We start from the raw sequence: 22,135 nt of genomic DNA on the forward strand, positions 1-22,135 counted from the left end.
TTTTTACTCTCCCTATATACTTATTTATTTTTTAAATTTTATTTTATTGGTTCTTCTTAGTTATACATGACATAGTTGTTTTGAAGTCTTTGGAGAGAAATTTTCACAGTGTCTCAGGAACCTGGTTACAGTGGTGTGATTATTTGTTGGAGCTGTTGTAATAAAGTGTCTCCATCCCTCACATCCTAGATTGGTTCCAGGACACCCTGTGGATTCCAAAATCTGCTGATGCTCCAGGTAGTTATATAAAATGGTGTATTTGCATATAACCTATTCATATCCTTCTTTAAAATCACTTCTAGATTATTTATAATACCTAATACAGTATAGTTGATACGTATAAATAGTTATTGTTATATATTTTTGGAATTAATGAGAAGAAGTCTGTACATGTTCAGTAATTTTTTTTCTCCAGAATATTTCAGTCTGTTGAATCCACAGATGTGGAAGCTATGGATACGGAAGGCCTGCTGTGCTATAAACTGACTTGCACAATAAAAATTTACTTCTTACTGTTCTGGAGGCTAGAAGTGTGAGATCAAGGTGTTGGCAGGGTTGATTCTTTCTGAAAGCTGTGAAGGAGGATCTGTTCTCTCTCTCTCCTAGCTGCTGGTGGTTGCTGGCAATCTTTGGCATTCTTCGGCCTTTAGACACATCATCCCAGTGTTTGCCTTCATCTTCATGTGATGTTATCTTGGTGAGTACATCTCAGTCCAGATTTTCCCTTTTCATAAGGACACTAGTTCTATTGGGTAAGTCCCTATTCCAATATGACTTCATCTTAACTAATTGCATCTGCAACAACCTTATTTCCAAATAAGGTCATGTTCTGAAGGTACTTTGGGCTTAGGACTTCAATATATGAATTTTCGAGAAGATATATAATCTCCAACTTACAACAAATGATTAGTGTTTTTCTCTGATTTTATATCTTAGATTATAGTCTATTTTTCCTTCATCTCCTGGGGATAGTTTCCCGCTCATTTATTTTCACTTTTATTTAGAAAGTGATTATTGTGTTCTACCCTGTGCCACTCCTGTTCTAGGCACTGTGAAACTAGTGATGACAAGGTTTCTGTCCTCATGGAACGTAGGCAGGGGGTGTGGAAAATGACCCAATATACAAAGACATGGCCATGGTTACTTCAGGGAGTGATGAGGATTGTGTTCAATGCTAGGAGGACACAGGGAGAGCCAGGGAGCTAGGGTTTCTTACCCTCAGCCCTGCTGACATTTTGGCCTGGGTATTCTTTGTTGGGGGAGGAGGGCTATCCTGTGTATTACAGGATGTATAGCAACATCCTGGGTTCTGCCCCTTTGATGTCAAAGTGCCCTTCCCAGCTGTGATAGACAAAAATGTTTCCAGACATTGTCTAATATCTTGGGGTAAGGTAGTGGCAGATTATCCATTGGAGAACCACTGGTTTTTAGATGGAGTGGTCAAGGAAGACTTCATTTTGCTATCTTTGTAGAAGAAAAAAAAATTCTTTCTGATTTAGAAAGAATTTAATAGAACAGTGGGGTTCTAGTCTGTTGATTTGTTCAACCAGTTGGATCTTCTAACTCACAATCTGAGATGACAGACGATTAAGATGTGTTTAGATGTGGAAACAGTTCCTCTTGTTTCACAGCTGATGACAGCAGGATCACCTGAGGTGACTTTAACAAAGTTACAGTTAGCAGCCTTACCTACACTGGTGTCCTGGCCAGTATGGTTATGTGTTTGGAAAGGTGTCACCTGGAAGTGTGCAGCTAAGGCGTGTTAAGCAGTGCTCTTGAGTCACTCCTGGGAGGCTGTGTGGTCTTCCCAGTCATTACTGAGCATCAGAGCCTCCAGGAGAGCTGGTTAAAATACAGACCTAGGACTCCATTCCCGGAAACAGATTCCAGAGGTCTGCAGTGAGACCTGGTGATTTGCATTTTGAACCCACTCCCTTTCCAGTGCTGCGGCGGCGGTGATGGTGCTGTGTTGAGTGGCACTGGCCGTAGAGCTCCATTTAGTGTCTGGGAAGCCCTGACTCAAAGGGTGGCATTTAGCCATCAGGAGCATGGTTTGTTGCTGTTTCTCTTCTTCATTTTTTTCTTCCGCTGCCCTTTTTACTTTATTTCAGTCAAACTTAATAACTTTCCCCTGTATCATCTGTCACAGGACATAGGTACTGTAAATTGCCATTATGTAAGTAATTTGCAGTTTTATTGCACCAAAAGACTCTGTGCTGTAGTACTTTTTATGTCATCATTTTATCTTACACAGAGAAAAGAAATGAGTACCAGTCGCATTTGGCAGAATGGGAAGTCCTCTGGTATGGTTCTCTGTGCTTTTGGGGAGATAGTCACATTTATTTGCTGGGATGGTAATTATAAAATGTGTAAAATCCTGCAGTAGTAGGTTCCAGAAAAGGAAAATCTTTGCTTAGCATGTTGTCATAAATCATAAACCAAATGGATTTGTTTAAAAGCATAGTTATTTTTTATTGATAAGTCTCACTATTTCCTGTTCCAGTGTTCTGAATAGAAATAAAGATATATGTATACTTGTCTCTGTGTGTGTGTGTCTCTGTGTGTGTGTGTGTGTCTGTGTGTGTATTATATTGTGGTTTGATTATAAAAGTAATTCATACTCTTATAAGAAACAAAAAAATTAAACATCACTAAATTGTATACCTTAAGGTAAGAATCCCCAGTCATCCTAGTTTCTAAAGAGAATTATTATTATGAATGTGGTGTATCAAGACAGAGGTTTTATTTATCATTGCCATTCTTCACCTCTTGGCTAGAACCACTTTAGAATTGTATACAGTGCAGTTGCTGGAATGAAATGTTGCAAAAAGGTTGAATTTTTTTTTAACACAAAATATTAATGAAATAATTTTTTGTTTTCTTAGTGTGTATCATTCTTTCTCTAATGTAAAGGCCCTGTGTTCCTGAAGTAGTATGGAAATAATTTAATTTCTACTTTATGTCTTTTCAAAAAAAGTTCTAATGTGGAATATCTGGGACATGACAGAAATATTTCTGTGTAAGGAGTGGAAACTGTGTTAGCTTTCCCTATAACAAAATGCCTGAGATGATTAACTTATATAGAGGAAAGGTTTATTTTGGCTCACAGTTTTGGAGAGAGGTTCTAGGCCATGTGTCCTTCAGGCCAGGTAAAGATTGCTTCCTCCAGGGCATTCTTCAGTGCTTTGTCCAGTCTTTGTCAATTTATCAAAGAAAGAACTCTACTATGCCTGGAGGAAGGCAGTTTTCTAATCTTCATCTGTCTGGGAGTTTTTGGGCGTAATAAGATGTGAAGATTAAAATGTGCTTTATTCTTTCAAGCTGCTTTTTTTAAAAAAAATTTTTTTTTGGTTGTAGATGGACAGAGTACCTTCATTTTATTTATTTATTTTTTTGTGGTGCTGAGGATGGAACCCAGTGCCTCACATGTGCAAGGCAAGCACTCTATCACTGAGCTACAGTCCCAACCCCTCAAGCTGCTTTTAAGTTCACTGCTATCAGAAGCAATACAAAATACCTGTGTCTAGTTTTGCCAGGATTGTTGTTGCTGTGGGAATTATAACTTTAGATCCCTTTACATCTGGGTTAGTGGAATGTGCACTAAGGCCCTGTATGAATGTAACTGAAAGATTGGTCCCTGTCCCCAAGGCTAATTAATTCCAATTTAAAAATGAGGAAATGGTTTTGAGAAAAAGGAAAAAGAAGGATTATTGCTTTGCCAGCAAAGGAGAAAGACAGAGGATTCCTATCCCAAGATTGTGACTCTCCCCATAAGGAGGGACAGGGTTTTTTTAATAAAAAATTAAAAAACTATCTTTATTTATTTTTTAATTGATTTTTAAAAAATAAATGACAGTGGGATGCATTACATTTCTTATTACACATATACAGCACGATTTTTCATATCTCTGGTTGTATATAAAGTATGTTCATACCAATTCGTGTCTTCATACATGTACTTTGGAATAATGCTTATCATATTCCACCATCAATGCTAACCCCCTGCCTCCTCCTTTCCCCTCCCACCCCTCTGCCCTATATAGAGTTTGTCTATTCCTCCCATGCTCCCCCTCCCTACCCCACTATGAATTAGCTTCCTTATATCAGAGAAAACATTTTTTGGTATTGGTTAACTTCACTTAGCACTATCTTCTCCAATGCCATCCATTTACTTGCAAATGTTATGATTTTATTTTCTTTTATTGCTGAGTAATATTCCATTGCGTGTATGATGTATGTGTATATGCCACATTTTAAAAAATCCATTCATCTACTGAAGGGCATCTAGGTTGGTTCTACCATTGAGCTATTGTGAATTGTGCTGCTATAAACATTGATGTGGTCATGTCCCTGTAGTATGCTGTTTTTAAATCCTTCGGGTATAGACCGAGGAGAGGGATAGCTAGGTAAAATGGTGGTTCCATTCCCAGATTTCCAAGGAATCTCCATACTGCTTTCCATATTGGCTGCACCAATTTGCAGTCCCACCAGCAATGTATGAGTGTGCCTTTTCCCCTCTATCCTCGCCAACACTTATTGTTGTTTGTCTTCATAATAGCTGCCATTCTGACTGGAATGAGATGAAATCTTAGAGTAGTTTTGACTTGCATTTCTCTGATTGCCAGAGATGATGAACATTTTTTCATATATTTGTTGATTGATTGTATATCCTCTTCTGAGAAGTGTCTGTTCAGGTCCTTGGCCCATTTATTGATTGGGTCATTTGGGGGTTTTTTTGGTGTTTTTTGAAGTTTTTGAGTTCTTTATATACCCTAGAGACTAGTGCTCTATCTGATGTGTGAGGAGTAAAATTTGCTCCCAGGATGTAGGCTCTCTGTTCACCTCACGGATTGTTTCTTTTGCTGGGAAGAAACTTTTTAGTTTGAATCCATCCCATTTATTGATTCTTGGTTTTAATTCTTGTGCAATAGGAGTCTTATTAAGGAAGTTGGGTCCTAATCCCACATGATGAAGATTAGGGCCTACTTTTTCTACACAGGGTCTCTGGTTGTATTCCTAGGTCCTTGATCCACATTGAGTTGAGTTTTGGGCATGGTGAGAGATAGGGGTTTAACTTCATTTTGTTGCATATGGATTTCCAGTTGTCCCAGTATCATTTGTTGAAGCAGCTATCTTTTCTCCAGTGCATGTTTTTGGCACCTTTATCTAATATAAGATAATTGTAATTTTGTGGGTTAGTCTGTGTGTCCTTGTTCTGTACCATTGGTCTACCAATCTGTTTTGGTGCCAATACCATGCTGTTTTTGTTACTATTGCTCTGTAGTATAGTTTAAGGTCTGGTACAGGGATGCCACCTGCTTTGCTCTTCCTGCTAAGGATTGCTTTAGCTATTCTAGGTCTCTTATTCCAGATGAATTTCATGACTGCTTTTTCTATTTCTATGAGGAATGCCATTGGGAATTTGATCGGAATTGCATTAAATCTGTGTAGTCCTTTTGGTAGTATGGTCATTTTGATAATATTAATTCTGCCTATCCAAAAACAAGGTAGATCTTTCCATCTTCTAAGGTCTTCTTTGATTTCTTTCTTTAGGGTTCTGTAGTTTTCATTGTATAGATCTTTTGCCTCTTTCATTAAGTTGATTCCTAAGGATTTTTTTTTTTTTTTTGAGGCTTTTGTCAGTAGGGTAGTTGTAATTCATTACATCAACAGACTTAAAAGATAAGAATCACATGATCATCTCAATAGATGCAGAAAAAGCATTTGACAAAATACAGCACCCCTTTATGTTCAAACATTAGGGATAACAGGAACATATCTCAACATCTTAAAGGCCATCTATGCTAAGCCTCAGGCCAACATCATTCTAAACAGAGAAAAATTGAAGGCATTCCCTCTAAAAACTGGAACAAGACAGGGATGCCCTCTCTCACCACTTCTGTTCAACATAGTTCTTGAAATACTGGCCAGAGCAATTAGATGAAAGAAATCAAAGGAATATGTATAGGAAAAGAAGAACTTAAATTAGCACTATTTGCTGACAATATTATTCTATACCTAGAAGACCCAAAAAGCTCCATCAGAAAACTTCTAGAACTAGTAAATGAATTCAGCAAAGTAGCAGGATATAAAATCAACACCCATAAATCAAAGGCATTTCTGTGTATCAGTGACAAATCCTCTGAGAGGGAAATGGGGAAAGGGGGTTTTTAAAGGAACTCTTGAAGGTTTACATTCCAGGTGTGTTCTGGTAAGGGGTCCCAGGGTGCCCTCATGGCATGTTAGGATTTCACTTGTTAATTTGGGAGAGAGATTCACTTCCCAGATGACCAGCAGGCATTTCCTTCCTGTAGTGGGTGTGTTCAAGGGCAGTTAACTAGGGGAAGAAAAGATAACACCATCTCCCTAATCTTGTTATGGAGGAGGAGAGGGGAGAAAAGAGAAAAAAACATGTTCTTTTGAAAAATAAGCCTTAGAGCAACAAGGTGAAGGGACCAATGTTACATGAATACCAGGTTGTATTTAATGTGCACACAGAAGTAGTACCATGTTAGTGATATAGTTTCCCCATCAGTGACAGGTTGAATATCTGCAGCCTGAAGGTTTAAAATATCCCAAGATTCTGAGCTTTGCAGTGGAGCCAGGACCTGTGTTCGACCCTCTGCTCAGAAGGCTGTGAGCTGGCAGGCACATTGGAGCTCTTGGGTAGGAGTAAAGGCCTGGCTTATTTCTCTGGGGTGTGTAGGTCTCAGTTTATTTTGTCTCTCTGAGAAGCAGGGATCCCAGTGCTGCTGTTGTGACTTCTCTTTTTGAAGCAATAGGGAGAAGAAATGCCCCAGGTCTGAAATAGTTGTGTTTGAGTATTTTAGGAATTGTTTTGGTTATTAGTTTTTCTTGAATTGTCCTGTTTCTCTGCTATCTACATGAAGTTAACTATTCAATTCATGGTGATGGCCTTTATTTATGAGTGGTAGTAGTTTTTTCCTGGGAAGTGTAGAATTTTAGAGAGTTGCAAACCTTAGAACCATTGTCTTCCAAACCCACTCACATCAAACTATATGAATGCCGAACATAATTTTTCTATAGAAATGAGGGCTAGGATTAGGGTTGGCTTTGTAGGGCCTCTCAGGGCCACCAGTAGAGGGTGCTTAGCTGACAGACCAGGTATAGAATCAGCAGGTTGGCTTAGGAGTCATTAAACTTAATGGCATCTCTCTAGGTCTTGTCTGCATTTGTGTCTTAAGTCATTTTGCTGGTTAGGAATTTGTATCCTTCATTCCTCCAGATTCCTTGAATATTACTAAAATTCTTCTCTGTTATTTGAGGGGATGGTGTAATTGCTTATGACTTTATATGTATTCCTCTGCTAGTGTTGTCCAAGACATGATATGGACCTTGTGTTGTAGGCAGAAACATGCCTGAAAGAGTCTGTAGATAGTAAATTCCAGATGTTAGTGGCTGCAACCCTGAGAGTAGTAGACATAGGTAGAGTAATATTTTCCCAAGGATAATGATATTATTGACTTTTTCTCCCCTCAAAATAAAGAACAAACATGGAAGCCAGGGTAATATTAGTCTCTTATGTAAAATTAATTAAAAATTCTCATGAACATTGGCATTTTATTTGAAATGATATGAACCTAGGGAAAACTACTTTAAATTCTTGTGTGTTTTAGGTCATAATCTACATTTTGTTTTTTAGATTATAGATTCTGAAAGTCATATATTTTTGCAAATTTCCATGGTAAAATTGGCCATGTGGGTAAGCTTTCCAACTCTCTTTCTTTTGAATTATTGCTTTTAGAGATTAGAAATGAAAATATGATGGCTTTGATTACTATGGAAATTATGCATATCTCTTATGGAGGAGTTATTTTTCAGTTTTTCTATTAAACAACTGCTGCTGTAGCTCAGCATGAATTTGGGATTATACCTGTGGTAACCTTGTTTCATATAACTTATGCTTTATTTAAGTAAGGGTCTTAAGTGATAAAATAGTTATTGCTGAATTGTTTGCTAAATTTTTTGACTTTATGACCTATAATTGAAAGTTTTTAAAGGAGATTAAAAGGTTTTCCCATGTGCTTCATTATAATTTAGAATGTGTGTGTGTGTGTGTGTGTGTGTGTGTGTATGTGTAGGGGTAGATGAAACACATTGGCTATTAATTGATAATTGTTAAGTCTGATAATAAACATAAGGAAGTTCACTACAATGTTATTTTTCTCATTTGTATATATTTTTAAATTATATTTAAATATATTAAATTAATTATTTAATTAAATTGGAATTTTTTAGTTGTAGATGGATAGGATACCTTTATTCTGTTTATTTATTTATTTTTATATAGTGCTGAGGATAGAACCCAGTGCCTCACATGTGCTAGACAAGTGCTCCACTAGTAAGCTAAAACCTCAGCTCCTCATTTGTATATGTTGTTAAATTTCCAAAATAAAAGGCTAAAAAAGCCTCCCTGAAAGGTAATGAAGCAAAGTGACAAAAACTCAGAGAGATTTTATTTGATAGTAGAGACAGGGCTAATGATATAGGTATCATAATTTCCAAAACTTTCTGGGGTGCCTTTTTCAATGATACCTGAAGCAGAGCCCCCAAATTACTGTAGGAAGAGAATAGAATTTGACCCTGCTTTCGTCTACATTTATGGCAAAGTCTAGTGTGACTGCTCACACAGTGGGAAAGGAAGCCCTTTGTTTTTTATAAGACACTTTCTTTTGGTTTTTGGAGAGGAGCATGAATTCTATAACCAATGGGTCCTTCCTTTCTTTTTTAGACTCTGCTTTTCTTTAAAAAGAAGAGGCTTTTTATTTAATCCATATGCTTTTGGTTTCACAAGTGTCTCTGTTCCTTCCTCCACTGGAAGAAGGATGGATGGAGAGATATTTTTTTTCTTGTTTTTTTCTCATGTTTGACTTGAGCTTTTGTTATTGTCTAGAATTTGTCTTAACAGTCTGTACTTTTTTTTTTTTTTCCCAAAAGAGAGGTTAGAATAAATTTCAGGTGCTTGAATTTGCCAGTTGGTATGAATGTCCTTAGCATGAGAAACAGTCTTATTTTTTCTAATTTAGTTATTCTGTAGATGACTTTAATCATAGTAATAAAATGTGGAAGAGAAGGTGAGATTGGATTTATAATTCTGTATGAAGTATGCATAAGAAATGAAGCTATTTGTTGCAAAATGAGACAGTTTGTACCCCATACATGTTGGGACCTTATTTGATAGCAAAGCTTATGTTTAGAAGAATCTGGGTGATCACTTTGAATTTTGATTTTGTATACGGGCTCATTGCAAATCTTTTTTTTTTAAATTTTTTAGTTGTTGATGGACCTTTATTTTATTTTTTATATGTGGTGTTGAGAATCAAACCCAGTGCCTCGCTCATGCTAGGCAAGTGCTTTACCACTGAGCCACAACCACAGCCCTCATTGCAAATCTTGTATTTGTTATTGTATGATTTATGATCAGATGATTCTATCTTCGTTAGGTGGGTGATATTGTATATCCACCCTACCAGTGTCCTCAGGGTCCATCCTGCCATTACAGATATCTTCCTATGTTATGACCAAAATGGGAAAATGCTGAACTCTAGCATTCAGCATTTTGATTTCCTTCTGTCTATTGAACTTTGAGATCTTTCAAGTGTCAAGCCTGTGTCCCTTTTCCTCTTTTTCATACTCTCTTCCCAAGCTGATCTCATCTGTGTTCATGACTTAGGTTACAATTTATTTCTTGAATATTCCCAAATCTGACCTAAACTCAGACATCTTTAGAGCTCTGGCTGCCTGTTTGATACTATATCTCAGGATGGCAGTCACCTCTGACTTGACATGTCCGTCCTGGGCTTGTGCTCTCTACTCTTCCGCCTAAGTTCAGTAACTCTGACCTAGTGACCTTCACTTCCATCCATTCACTTGAATAAACCAGAAAACAAATTATCCTTGATCCCCCTTTCCTCACCCTTCATGTCTAGGCAGTCACCATTTTTATTGATTAGGTTCCCTAAACATTTCTTGATTAAAATTTCTTGATTTCAGTACCATCGTTTTTACCATGGACTATTCAAAGAGCCTTCTAGCTGAGGCCCCCATTCATTCTTGTCTCCCATCTCCAACCCATTTCCTGCTTTGAAGCTAGAGGGGTCATATGAGAATGTAAATCTGATTGTTTGTCCTCCCACTGAAATAATTCAGTACCTCCCCCATTGTTTGTAAGATTAAAACAAACAAATATATTCTGCAAGCCTGGCATGGTGCAGCTGCCTGCTTTTCTTTCCAGCCGCATCTTACCTAACTTTTCCTTTATCCTTGAAGCTATAGCCACCTCCTTCAGTGTTCTATACCCTCCCAACTCCAGAGTGTAAATTTAGTTCAAAGTTATACGCTTGAAGTTACAATTCAGTTTGATATCTTTCTAGACTGTCAGGTTCATGAGAGGAAGGACTGGTTTCTTCTTTTTTCTATGTATTCTTTAGGGCTAAGCAAAGTGCCAGGTCTAAAGTAAAAGCTCACTGCATTTTTGTTGACTGAGTGAAGTATTTGAGTCAGAATCCTAAGATGTGAAGGGATGGATGAAATGAGGTGGTGGCAGGAAGTGTTCTTTTTCCTTTTTGGTCCTGGGGATTGAAACGAAGGGTTCTTTAACCACTGAGCTGCATCCCCAGCCCTTTTTAATATTTTATTTAGAGGCAGGGTCTTGCTGAGTTTCTTAGGGCCTTGCTAAATTGCTGAGACTGGCTTTGAACTCAGTCCTCCTGCCTCAGCCTCCTGAGCTGCTGGGATTACAGGCATGCGCTATCAAGCCCAAGAGCATGAGTTTTGAGTAGTATGGTGACAGAGCTACACATCAGGCAAGGTGAACTGACTGGGGACACAGGACTCACTGTGAGGAGGATTGTGGATCAGGAGAAGCTAGCCAGTATTAGTTAGGAGAGCGGGCTAGTGGATAGTGCTAGGTGACAGAAGCTGTGCTTCTTGGAGAGTGGAGAAGGAAAATGATGGGATTGAATGATAGAATGTGCAGGTGGATTGAGGTGGCACCATTTCTGTGAGTTTCATTATCTCAGTTACTTAAATTCAGCACTTCTCCTTTGAAAATGGTAGAATTTTCCAACAAACTTTATAAAGCTCTCATTCAGCAGGCACTCTGCTGGGCATTGGGGTTGTTGAAGTGAATAAAAGTTTTCACAGTCTCAATTACTTTTTTTAGTGTGGTGTTTTTGAAATTTAGACCAAAAGTATATAAAGTATAAAAGCACATAGGCCCAGTTCCACCAAGAGTTATACTTACAAGTCAGAGAAGCAGTGGGAGCTAAAGTTCAAGATGACATGGTATCATTCTTGCTATAATACATAAGTTGATGGAGGCTAGCAGCCCCACAATTAGCTCAAGGGTCTTCAACATGTAAGTTTAATTCCCTAGAGATTTTTACACAGGTCCTTAAATGATAGGGTGTTGGTAAATAGAGAATGCCTTTCATTAAAATGAAATAATTATATATGTTTAAGTTCTTCCCACTCATTTATTGCTTAAGGAGAAAACAGAGAACTGAGATTTGAATGACTCTTTTTGGTGGTGTTACAAGAGCTCCAATGTGCTGAGTGTAGTGGCACTAGCCAGTAAACTCAAGGACTTGGGAGGCTAAGGCATGAGGATTTCAAGTTTGAGGCCAGCCTCAATAATTTAGAGAAATTCTAACCACCCTGGTGAGACCCTATTTCAAAAATTAAAAAAGGTGGGAATGTAGCTCAGTAGTGGAGCATTGCTGGGTTTAATTCCCCAGCACCAAAAAGTTAAAAAAAAAAAAAAAAAAAAAAAGGAAAGAGCACTACTGTTCAGTGTTTTGAATGTCTTTTGTTGTCATTCAGCTGTGTCTGTGACCATGTTCTAGAAATAAAAAAATTAATAATTTATCCATTTTTTTTCCTTTATGGATCATGCTTTTTTTGTTTTGTCTAAGAACTTTACACCTAATTCCAGGTCATAAAGTTGTTCCCTTCTAAAAGATAGTTTTATGTTAGATCTGGTATCTATTTTGAGTTAATTTTTGTATAAGGTATGAGGTTTAGGTCAAAGTCTTTTTTTTTTGTTTATTGATGTCCAGTTGATTCAGTACCATTTGTTAAAAGGCTATCTTTTCTCCCTTGAATTGTTTTTGTACCTCTGTTAAAAATCAGTTGGACATATATATTTGGTGCTGTTTCTGTGTTCTCTCTCCTGTTTCATTGGCCTGGGTGTCTGTCCTTCTTGAAATACTATACACTATTGATTTCTGTAACTATGTAGCTTAAAATCAGGTAGTGTGATTCCTCTAACTTTATTCTTTTTTTGTTATTTTAGTTTTCCTAGTTCATTTGCGTTTCCAAATAAATCTTAAGATTATCTTATCTAGATCTAATAAAAGATCTTGGGATTTTGATAAGAATTGTTTTTTTTTTAAAGAGAGAGAATTTTTTTTTAATATTTATTTTTTAGTTTTGGGTGGACACGACATCTTTATTTATTTGTATGTGGTGCTGAGGATCGAACCCAGCGCCCCGCACATGCCAGGTGAGCACGTTACCGCTTGAGCCACATCCTTAGCCCAAGAATTGTGTTTTTAAAAAAAAAATTATTTTTTAGTTATAGTTGGACACAATATCTTCATTTTATTTTATTTTTATAACATTAAATTATTTTTATAAAATTGAGATTGTTACCCTTCAAAAGTCTGAGTTTTGCAAGGGGGCTTATTACCATCTCTGCACAGCTCATATGGTCTAGGCCGCAGCTTTTATTCTTCAACTTTTAATTATAGGGCCCTTGACGCAGACACTGAGGATCGAACCCACGGCCTCGCACGTGCTAGGTGAGCACTCTACTGCTGAGCCACAATCCCAGCCCCCAAAGAATTGTGTTTTACTTATAGATCCCTACAAATGGAGTATACTGTAATCTTTACTGTTATCACTGCAGACAAAGGGACCTTACTACCCCTTAGGCCCGTGTTCCTTCCTGCTTTATAATTAGATGCCTCAAACATCTCCATTCATTGAGAACCATATCAGACAATTTTATGCTTTTGCTTTTACCATCTAATGTAATTTTTAAAATTCAAAAGAGGAGAAAGATCGTCTAATACCTACATTTACCTGTAAAGTTACCCACTGACATGAGTTACTTTCATGTTTAAAATTAAGATTTATCTTTTCTTTTAGTTAGCTTTCCACTTTGGTTTATTTCCTCATTTCTATTTACACTTTATAGTTTTAAAATATTGTGTTTATCTTTTTTAAGAACTGTAATTATTTTGTATCACATCCTGCTGAAGCATTTAGTAGATTTTTGACTGTGGGAATATTCTGAAGTAAGTAGTTCTGAGAGGATTTTTTTGGTTTAGCCAGCACCCTGAAGCACTGCCATATTAGCCTAGGATCAATTTCAGTTAGTTTCTGTGCTTGGGTTTGTTAGCTAGCTTGACTATACTGCATGAGTGCTAGCCTGAGTCATGGATCCTTAGGGCAAACTCCTGGGCCCCAAATAGAGCTCAGGTTGGATAGACACATTTTTTTATCTTTTACCTATAAAGGTAAAATGCTTTACTTTGACTTTTGCATGGTAGACTTAGCCTCAGTAGTATTATTTCCTCAATCTCTCTTCATTGAGATTGTTAACCTTCAAAAGTCTGAGTTTTGCAAGGGGGCTGATTACCATCTCTGCACAGCTCATATGGTCTAGGCCGTAGCCCCCCCCCTTTTTTTTTTAAAGAGAGAGAGAGAGAGAAAGAGAGAGAGAGAGAGAGAGAGAGAGAGAATTTTTCAACATTTACCCTCTAGTTTTCAGTGGACACAACATCTTTGTTTGTATGTGGTGCTGAGGATCTGTTGAATATCCCTTATCCAAAATACTTTTATTGTATTTAAGATTTTTTTTTTTAATTTGGAATATTTGATGTCTTGTGGATAGGACCCAAGATAACACGAAATTCTTTTATGTTTTGCATATGCTATGTACACATAGCCCAAAGATGATTTCATACAGTATTTTTAGCATGCCATGTTTTGACTGTGGCCTCTCATGTGAGGTCAGGTGTGGACTTTTCTTTTTTTTAATATTTAATTTTTAGTTGTAGGTGGACACAATATCCTTATTTTATTTTTATGTGATGCTGAGGATTGAACCCAGTGCCTCACGCATGCTAGGCGAGCACTCTACCACTGAGCCACAACCTCAGCTCAGGTGTGGACTTTTCTACTGTGGTATCATGGTAGGATTAAAAAAATTTTTTGGATTTTGAGGCATTTTGGATTTCAGGTTTTCAGATTATGAACACTCTACCTGTATCCAAGGATTGAGTCTTTTAATAGAAACAGAAATTTCTGACACACCATTTCCACACTATTCTACAAATTATAGATTTTTGGGTTCCATGCGGGACAAAGTTGCTTGCTATCTCTGAGGAGGGGCATTATGACACTTGTCCTTAAGATGTGGCACTTGTCCTTAAGAGGAAGGAGCAGAGGCATCTTTGGTCATGCTCTCCTGTTTGCCAAGGAAATCTAGAGCTTCACCAAGGGAGGCAGTGCGCAGCTGTGTCAAGTGCTACAGCAAGGTCAAGGCACATCAAGACTGAACATTGGCAGTGGGATTTCATGGTCAGGAGAACTTTGCAGAGCAGTCTCCAGGGAATGCAAGAGGAAGAAGCCTATTGTGTTTTTTAATCTCTGGGAGGATGGTGGTCCTTAGTTCGGGCAGTTCTGTTTTTTTTCTCAGGAAGAATGACTTGTTTATCAGTGTGTGGTTGTTTATTTTATATTCTCTTATTTGAACACTCTTTGGGTTTCAGTCTTGCATCAGATAGATTAGTTCTGTCACAGAAACTGGATTCAGCCATGGAGCAAAGGACCTGTCCAGTGTAAGTCTGCCTTTACAGCTTTCTTGTCTGTTTCCTCACATGAGACAACCAGAACAGAAAAAAAATTTCAGACATATAAGAAAGTAGAGAGAAGAGCATCTATCTCCATTTATTGATCACCCCAATTCAATAATTTTTGTACATTTGATTCACTCATCTTTTAAATTTATCTTTCCTTTGCTGAAATATTTTAAAGAAATCCCTGACATCATTTGTGTACATAATCTCACTACGCAATGTGAATATTTTCACACATAGTCACAATGCTCTTACCACACCTAATGCAAAATTGATCATTATCTATTATCCATAGAATATTAATGAGATGGTTTTAAAAAATTCTTTGAACATGCTGAGATTGTTCCTCATTTGTTGTCTCTGTACTTGTCAGGTACTCTGCTTTACTTTGACTTTCGCATGGTGGACTTAGCCTCAGTAGTATTATTTCCTCAAAGGCTGCTCTTCCTAACTGTGGAAGCTAAAAGTAGAGCTCTGTCAGTCCATCCCATGGGTCTCTAGCTCCTCACTCTGTCTAAATTTGTCTTACCTGTGCACTTGTTTATTGTCTCCCTTTCCTCCCTAGATTGAAGTGCCATGAGAGAAAGGACCTCCTAGGACATGTTGATAGCTCGCTGTCCAGGCCTGAAGAGGCCTACTAACATGTAGTAGAGAAACAAATGTTTAGAAACAAGTCAACTATTAGATTAATAATAAGCAATTCCAAAGTTTGCTGAATATTTTATAACTGTTATCTCCTCCTACAACTGATTCCTATTCCAGAACTTTTCTTTTCTCAAGAGCTTTAACTAACAGCTGTGTTTGCAAAATGTGCTGGTTTGTTGTCCCTTTCAGGACATTTAATCTTTTAAATCCTCAAAATATTTTGTAAGATATAAGTGAGTAAAATCACTTCTGACCTGTTAAGAGGCAATGTTTTTACTGACATAACTCTCATTTGAGATCACTTAGTTGAGCTTGCAGCTAATAAATCTGTTTTGGCTTATATCAAGCTGGATGGAATAATCTTGTTGCTAACATATCCTTTAATTGATTATTTGAACTTCCCTGATTTAATGCATCATTTGTATTCCATGTAGGGGCTGTTTTTAAAATTGTCACATTGTCAGTTGTTGGGAATATGCTTTACATAAAAAAAAAGTAATTCAGTAAAACCATGTGATTGCCGGGTGTGGTGGTGCATGCCTGTAATCCCAGTGGCTCTGGAGGCTGAGGCAGGAGGATTGTAAGTTTAAAGCCAGCCTCAGCAAAAAGTGAGGCCTAAGCAATTCAGTGAGATTCTGTCTCTAAATAAAAATATAAAAAAGCGCTGAGGATGTGGCTAAGTGGTTAAGCACCCCTGGCTTCAATCCTTGGTAACAAAAACAAAACAAAACCCATATTATTCTATAATTAAAGACTTTTTAAAAAAAATATGTAAATTCAGACCTACAGAAAAGATGCAAGAATAGTTCAAAGAATTACTCTAGACTCTTCACCAGATTCCCCAGAGTTAGCATTTCACCATATTTCCTTTAAGATAACCTATTCACTTGACCTCTTTTTTTTTTGAGTTGCTTGAGAGTAAATAGCAGAAACACAAAAGAAAGCCATCTTCTTTTGATAAATGTGCAATTACCAGAATCAGTACTAATACTAATAAATATAATACCATTAGCTAATCTATAGATCTTATTCAAATTTCTAAATCATGTCCTTGATATGAAAAGAAAATCCTGAATCCTGAGTTGCATAGAGTTGCCAGTGTCCTTCGTCTCCTTTACTGTAGCACAGATTTTTCCTTTCGTTAGTTCACCATTTTTTGAAGATTACAGACCAGTTATTTTGTAGCAAGTTCCTCCATTTGGACCAGTGTTTTCAAAATTGACATGTTTTCTTGAGGCAGATGATGTCCATTTATAGGTATTTACTTTGATTACTTGGTTAAGGTATATCTGCCAAATGACTGCATTGTCAAGATATGATTTTCTTCTTGATAGTCACCAAATATCTTAGAGGATACTTCGAGACTGTTTGGTATTTGTTTACTTCTCAGACTTTCACCCACTAGTTTCAACATGATGAATATGAATCATTATGATATGCTTGCCAATAGTAAATTTCTAATTCCATCATTATTTTTTATATTTGTTGTGAGTTTGCTGTAAGGAAGAGTTTCTCCCTTTTATTTGCTTATTAATTTTTTTGTCTTTTTATTAATATGGGCTCATGGATTCTTTTTTTGTTTAGTGGGTTATAATCCATTATCATTTAAAAATGTTATACTTAAATTGTCATATATTTGGCCAAGTAGGAGCCTTTTCAGCAGGCTCCTGTGAACTTTTGACATGTCCCCATCATTTTTTAAGTGTTTCCTTACTCTCTGGAGTAAGATATTCTAGGCTAGGGCTTGGCAAACTTCTTTTGTGAGTGGCCAGATAGTAAATATTTTCAGCTTTGTAGGCCATGCGGTCTCTGTTGCAGCCATTCAACTCGACCCTTGCACCAGGAAAGCAGCTATAGACAATTTGTAAACTAACTAGTGGTCTGTGTTCCAATATAAGGTTAAATAGGTGGTTGACTAGATTTGGACTGTGGGCTGTAGTTTGCTAGCCACTCTTCTGGGTTCATATTTGTCTTTTCCTACTCTATGCTCAGCATTGGCCATTTTTTAAAGCAGCATTGGTTCCCTTTAGTGGTGAGTGGTATTTAGAAACAGATCTGGGCACCTGATAATGTTCATTGCTGCTGGTGTAGCATTGATTCTAGGCTCTCAGCATAGAGAGGTAGGGAATAAAGAATACACATACATATAAGAATATACACACAAACTTGTATACATTTGTGTGTGTCAGTGTATAGAGGTGTGTGTGTGTGTGTGTGTGTGTGTGTGTGTGTGTATATATATATAAACTGTATTTCTGTATGTCTCTAAACATTATTGGGTAGGGTTGTACCTCAGTTTGGAGTGCCTGCCTTGCACATATGAGGCACTAGGTTCTATCTCAGCACCACATAAAAATAAAATTAATAAAACGAAGGTATTGTATCTATCTTCAACTAAAAAATATTAAAAAATTATAAACCATTGAGTTATACTTTCCAATTCCATTGTATTTCTAGCCTTTCTGTACATTTGTAATTTCTTCAACATTGATAAACCTGGCTCTCATTATTTACAAGTATTTGCTTATTTGTTCAATTGTATGTATATATTGTGTAATGACTAAATCAAACTAATTGACATACTCCTTACCTCACATACTTACTATTTTCTCATGGTAAGAACACTTAAAATGTCTCCTAACATTTTTCAAGTATACGATGTTGTTATTAACTGTAGTTGCCATGATACACAGTAGGTCTCTTAAAACTTATTTCTCCTAATTGCAAAACATCTCCCCAGCCCTCCTAACCTCCTAGTTCCTAGAAACCACCATTCTATTTTCTACTTCTGAGTTCATCTTTTTTAGATTTCACATATAAGTGAGATTAGGTGCTATCTGTTCAGATCCTTTACCCAATATATACATACTTAAAAATATGGTAGTTTTTTTTTGCTCATGAGTTAAGTTTTTTGTGTGTTTTGGATATTAATGCCTTACCAGGTGTATGATTTGCAAATATATTCTCCCATTCCATAAGTTGTCTGTTCACTATGTTGATTGTTTCTTTTGTTGTGCAGAAGATGGTTAGTTTGATTGCAGTCTCATTTGTCCTTTTTTTGCTTTTGTTGCTTATGCTTCTGGGTTCATAGTCCAAAGAAATCTTTGACTAGATAAGTGTCATAGAGCTTTATCCTTTTATTTTTTTTTCTTCTAATAGTTTTGCACTTTCAAGTCATATATTTAAATCTTAAATTTATTTTGAGGTGATTTTTGTATATGGTCTTAATTTCATACTTTTGCATGTGCATATCCAGTTTTCCCAGCAGCATTTATTTTTTATTTTTATTTTTTAAAATTTATTTATTTATTCTAATTTGTTATATATGACAGCAGAATTTCAGTTCATAGTCCAGCAGCACTTATTGAAGAGCCTGTGCTCTTCCTATTGTGTGCTCTTGGCATCTTTCTTGAGGATCAGTTTATCATAAATATATTTATTTTGGGGCTCTTCATTCTGTTCCATTTGTCTGTGTGTCAGTTTCTATGGCAGTTCTGTGCAGGGGATCCTGTTGATGACATTCACTCTTGATAATTTGCAATCTAAACTGCTGTCCTCCATCTAGAGGTTGCCCTCTATGCTTGATGCACATTTGCTATCCTGGGGTTTCCTTTCTCTGTTATCTTGGAAAAATTCCTTACACTTCTTTGTCTTGGTGTTCCTTATTATATCCACATCATCCTCTTTCTTAGTTCACTGTATTATCTTGGCAAAGCGTATACATTAGTAGCTATCTACGAAAGAACACATTAATTTTTTTTGAGGTCTGCACTTCTGAAAATGTCTTTATTCCACCTCTCTATGTGATTGTCAATTTTACTGTTCATAGATATTAGAACATTCTTTTCTTCAGCATTCTCCTGTTCTCGATTGCCACTGGCAGCCATCTGTGGTTGACAGAAAATTTTCCTTGAAATCTTTAGCTATTTTATTGAGGTATAATTTATATGCATTACATAATACCAAATGCTTAATATTCATTCCTGAAGACCCACTTTTTGCTCCTGTTGTGTTTCCATTTAGTTTAAAGAGCTCCTTTTGGTGTTTCTTATAGTCATTTCTGATAGATTTTCTTTTTTATTTGAAGATGTTTCCGGTTTGTCATTGTTCCTAAAGGATATTTTTGTTGGATATAGAATCCAGTTTTCTCTTTATGGAGGATGTCATTTTCCTTTGGCTGCTTTAGATTTTCGTTGTATGTTTGGTTTTCAGTAGTTTGATTATGAAGTTTCTAGATAGTTTTCTTTGAAGTTTTCCTTTTTTGGTTTCACTCAGCTTCTTGAATCTGTATGTCTATGAATTTAACCAAATCTGGGATGTTTTCAGTTATTATTTTATTAATTTTGGGCGATGTATATACTTCTTATGTTTGGAACTCCAGTTATCTTTGTGTTTGACCTTTTCATATTGTCCTACAGGTCCATAATGCTCAGTCCATCTTTTTGTTCAATCCTTTTTCTCTGTTTTTCAGGTTGAATAGTTTCCGTTGGTAACGTTCAGGCTCACTGACATTTTATTCTTTTATTTCTACTTAGCTATAAAGATTTCTCTCTCACTCTGTTTTATAACTGTCAATGGATCTTTATTTTTTATTTATTTATATGTGATACTGAGAATTGAACCCAGTGCCTCACATGTTAGGCAAATGCTTTACCACTGAGCTATAACCCCAGCTTACCCACTGCCTCTTTAATTTCAGATAAATTAAATTATCTGAAATTTATTAGCTTCAAAATTCTCATTTTAAAGTAAATTTTTATTTCTTTGAGATTTCTTTTCAGTCATTTCAAGTTTCTTGTCTTTCACCTCAGGGAGCATAGTTACCATAGCTGATTTAGAGTGTTTCTCTGATAATTCTAATGGCAGTCATTTTGAGATTGGGAAGGTTGGGATGTGTTGATTTTTCCCTTTATAATGGGTTACATTTTCAGGGTTCTTTTTTGTATGTCAAATGATTTTTGGATTGTATCTGTCTTATTTTATTTTATTATTATTTTACTTTTTGGAGGGCTTTGCTGTGTTGCCTAAGCTGACTTCAAACTTCTGGACTCAAGTCAGTCTCCTGTGTAGACTTCGAATTCTATTAGATTCTTTTGAGGAATCTTGATTCTTTTTTTTTTTTTTTTGATACAAAACCTTTATTTTGTTAGTTTTTCTTTGTTTCGTTTTGTTTTTTTCAATTCGGTGCCAGGGATCGAACCCAGTGCCTCATGCATGCTAGGAAGTGCTCTACCACTGAGCCACAACTCCGGTCCCTGATGTTTTTTATTTTACTAGCCATTGGTTTGAGACCCTCTTTTAAGTCCAGACTGTAAGTTTAATCCTCCATAAAAGAAGGCTGAACTCTCAGTTACAATTTTAAACCATTATGATGCTGCACTGAGTCTGTCTTATATACCAAAAGAGTTAAGGGTCAGTCTGAGATTTGTACAATGTTCATAGAAATTAGAGCATTCTTTTCTTCAGCATTCTCCTGTTCTCGATTGCCACTGGCAGCCATCTGTGGTTGATCAGGCTGTTTCCCCTTCTTCTGGCCAGGCAACCTTGGAATTTCTATGGATGTTTTAGCTGCCTGCCCTGTATCACTTGTATGATGGAAGTCAGTATTGGGGCAAAACATGTACTCCTCTCCCTTCCTAAAACAAAAACACAAACGCTAGAAACTCACTCATCCTAGTATCAGTCACCTCTCCAGTTTTCGTCTCCCAAAAGTCTGTCTTTCATTTGTTTACTCTTCAGAACCTACAGGTAGTTGTTTCTGTTGTTTTTGCCAAAGTTTATATTTATAACTCAATTTTTAAGGCTTTGAAGCCAAGCATGGGCTCTCCCAGCCTAAGGTTTTCATCAGGAATTTACCTAGTACAATATTGAAAAAAGTTTTAATGAAAGATGAGAATAAAAATGTACGTTAGATTACATAGTTGCAGTAATTTGAAGCGTTTTTTGAAAGGCAATTCTGAAATATCTTCTATGTTTTAGGTGAAACATGGGTTGAAGATGAGATTAATGGCTGAGAGACCTGTTAAAAAACTTTTGTTATCTCTATGCTGTACTGTTGCAACAAGCTGAATTCTGACAGTGCTAATCAAGTTGTAAAGGAAGGAATCTGTTTAGGAATATTCTGAAAAGAGAATAGACAGAATTTGGCCATAGATTATTAATGGAGGAAAGAGGTTAAGATGACTACTGTTTGCTATCTAAGGATGATAATGATGTCATTAATCTGGATACAGTACATAGGTGGACAGTATAGTTTGAGGAGAATCATAAATTGAATTAGAAACATGTTTCATTCAAATTGCTGGCCAGTATTACTCAGCAGGAAGTTAGAAAGTTAAAGAGAACCTTTGGAGAACAGGGCTAGAGGTGAAGATTTAACTATTTAGCAGAGAAGTGAAATGAGTCTTAAGAATAGACCTTGCAAATGGTAGAAACCTAAGAGGTAAACCCGTGAAAGAAGAGGAATCAGCAGGAAATCTGAGAATTTAAGAGAAAGTTAGAAGAGCCAGAAGACTGAGGTATACTGGAGAACAAAAGGGAGAAGTTTGTAGTCTGAGCATGCCAGTTTTTAGTAATGAGGCTCTTCTTCACTAGCAATACCA

The 22,135-nt window shown here is 36.6% G+C and overlaps 1 protein-coding gene across 10 annotated transcripts in view; it reads left to right on the plus strand.

Annotated features, from left to right (window-relative positions):
• Positions 1 to 22,135, plus strand: part of Dis3l2 (DIS3 like 3'-5' exoribonuclease 2) — a 336,218-nt gene that overhangs the window by 17,132 nt on the left and 296,951 nt on the right. For 4 of the 10 annotated variants that reach the window (XM_048808736.1, XM_015481552.2, XM_048808735.1 and 1 more), the window contains exon 2: positions 607 to 697. The exons of the other annotated variants lie outside the window; for them this stretch is intronic. The gene's annotated coding sequence lies outside the window, so the exon portion shown is untranslated. The remainder of the gene's footprint in view (positions 1 to 606; positions 698 to 22,135) is intronic. 10 annotated transcript variants of the gene reach the window in all.

The sequence above is a fragment of the Marmota marmota genome, unplaced genomic scaffold (assembly GCF_001458135.2).
Source record: "Marmota marmota marmota unplaced genomic scaffold, marMar, whole genome shotgun sequence".
Classification (NCBI taxonomy): domain Eukaryota; kingdom Metazoa; phylum Chordata; class Mammalia; order Rodentia; family Sciuridae; genus Marmota; species Marmota marmota.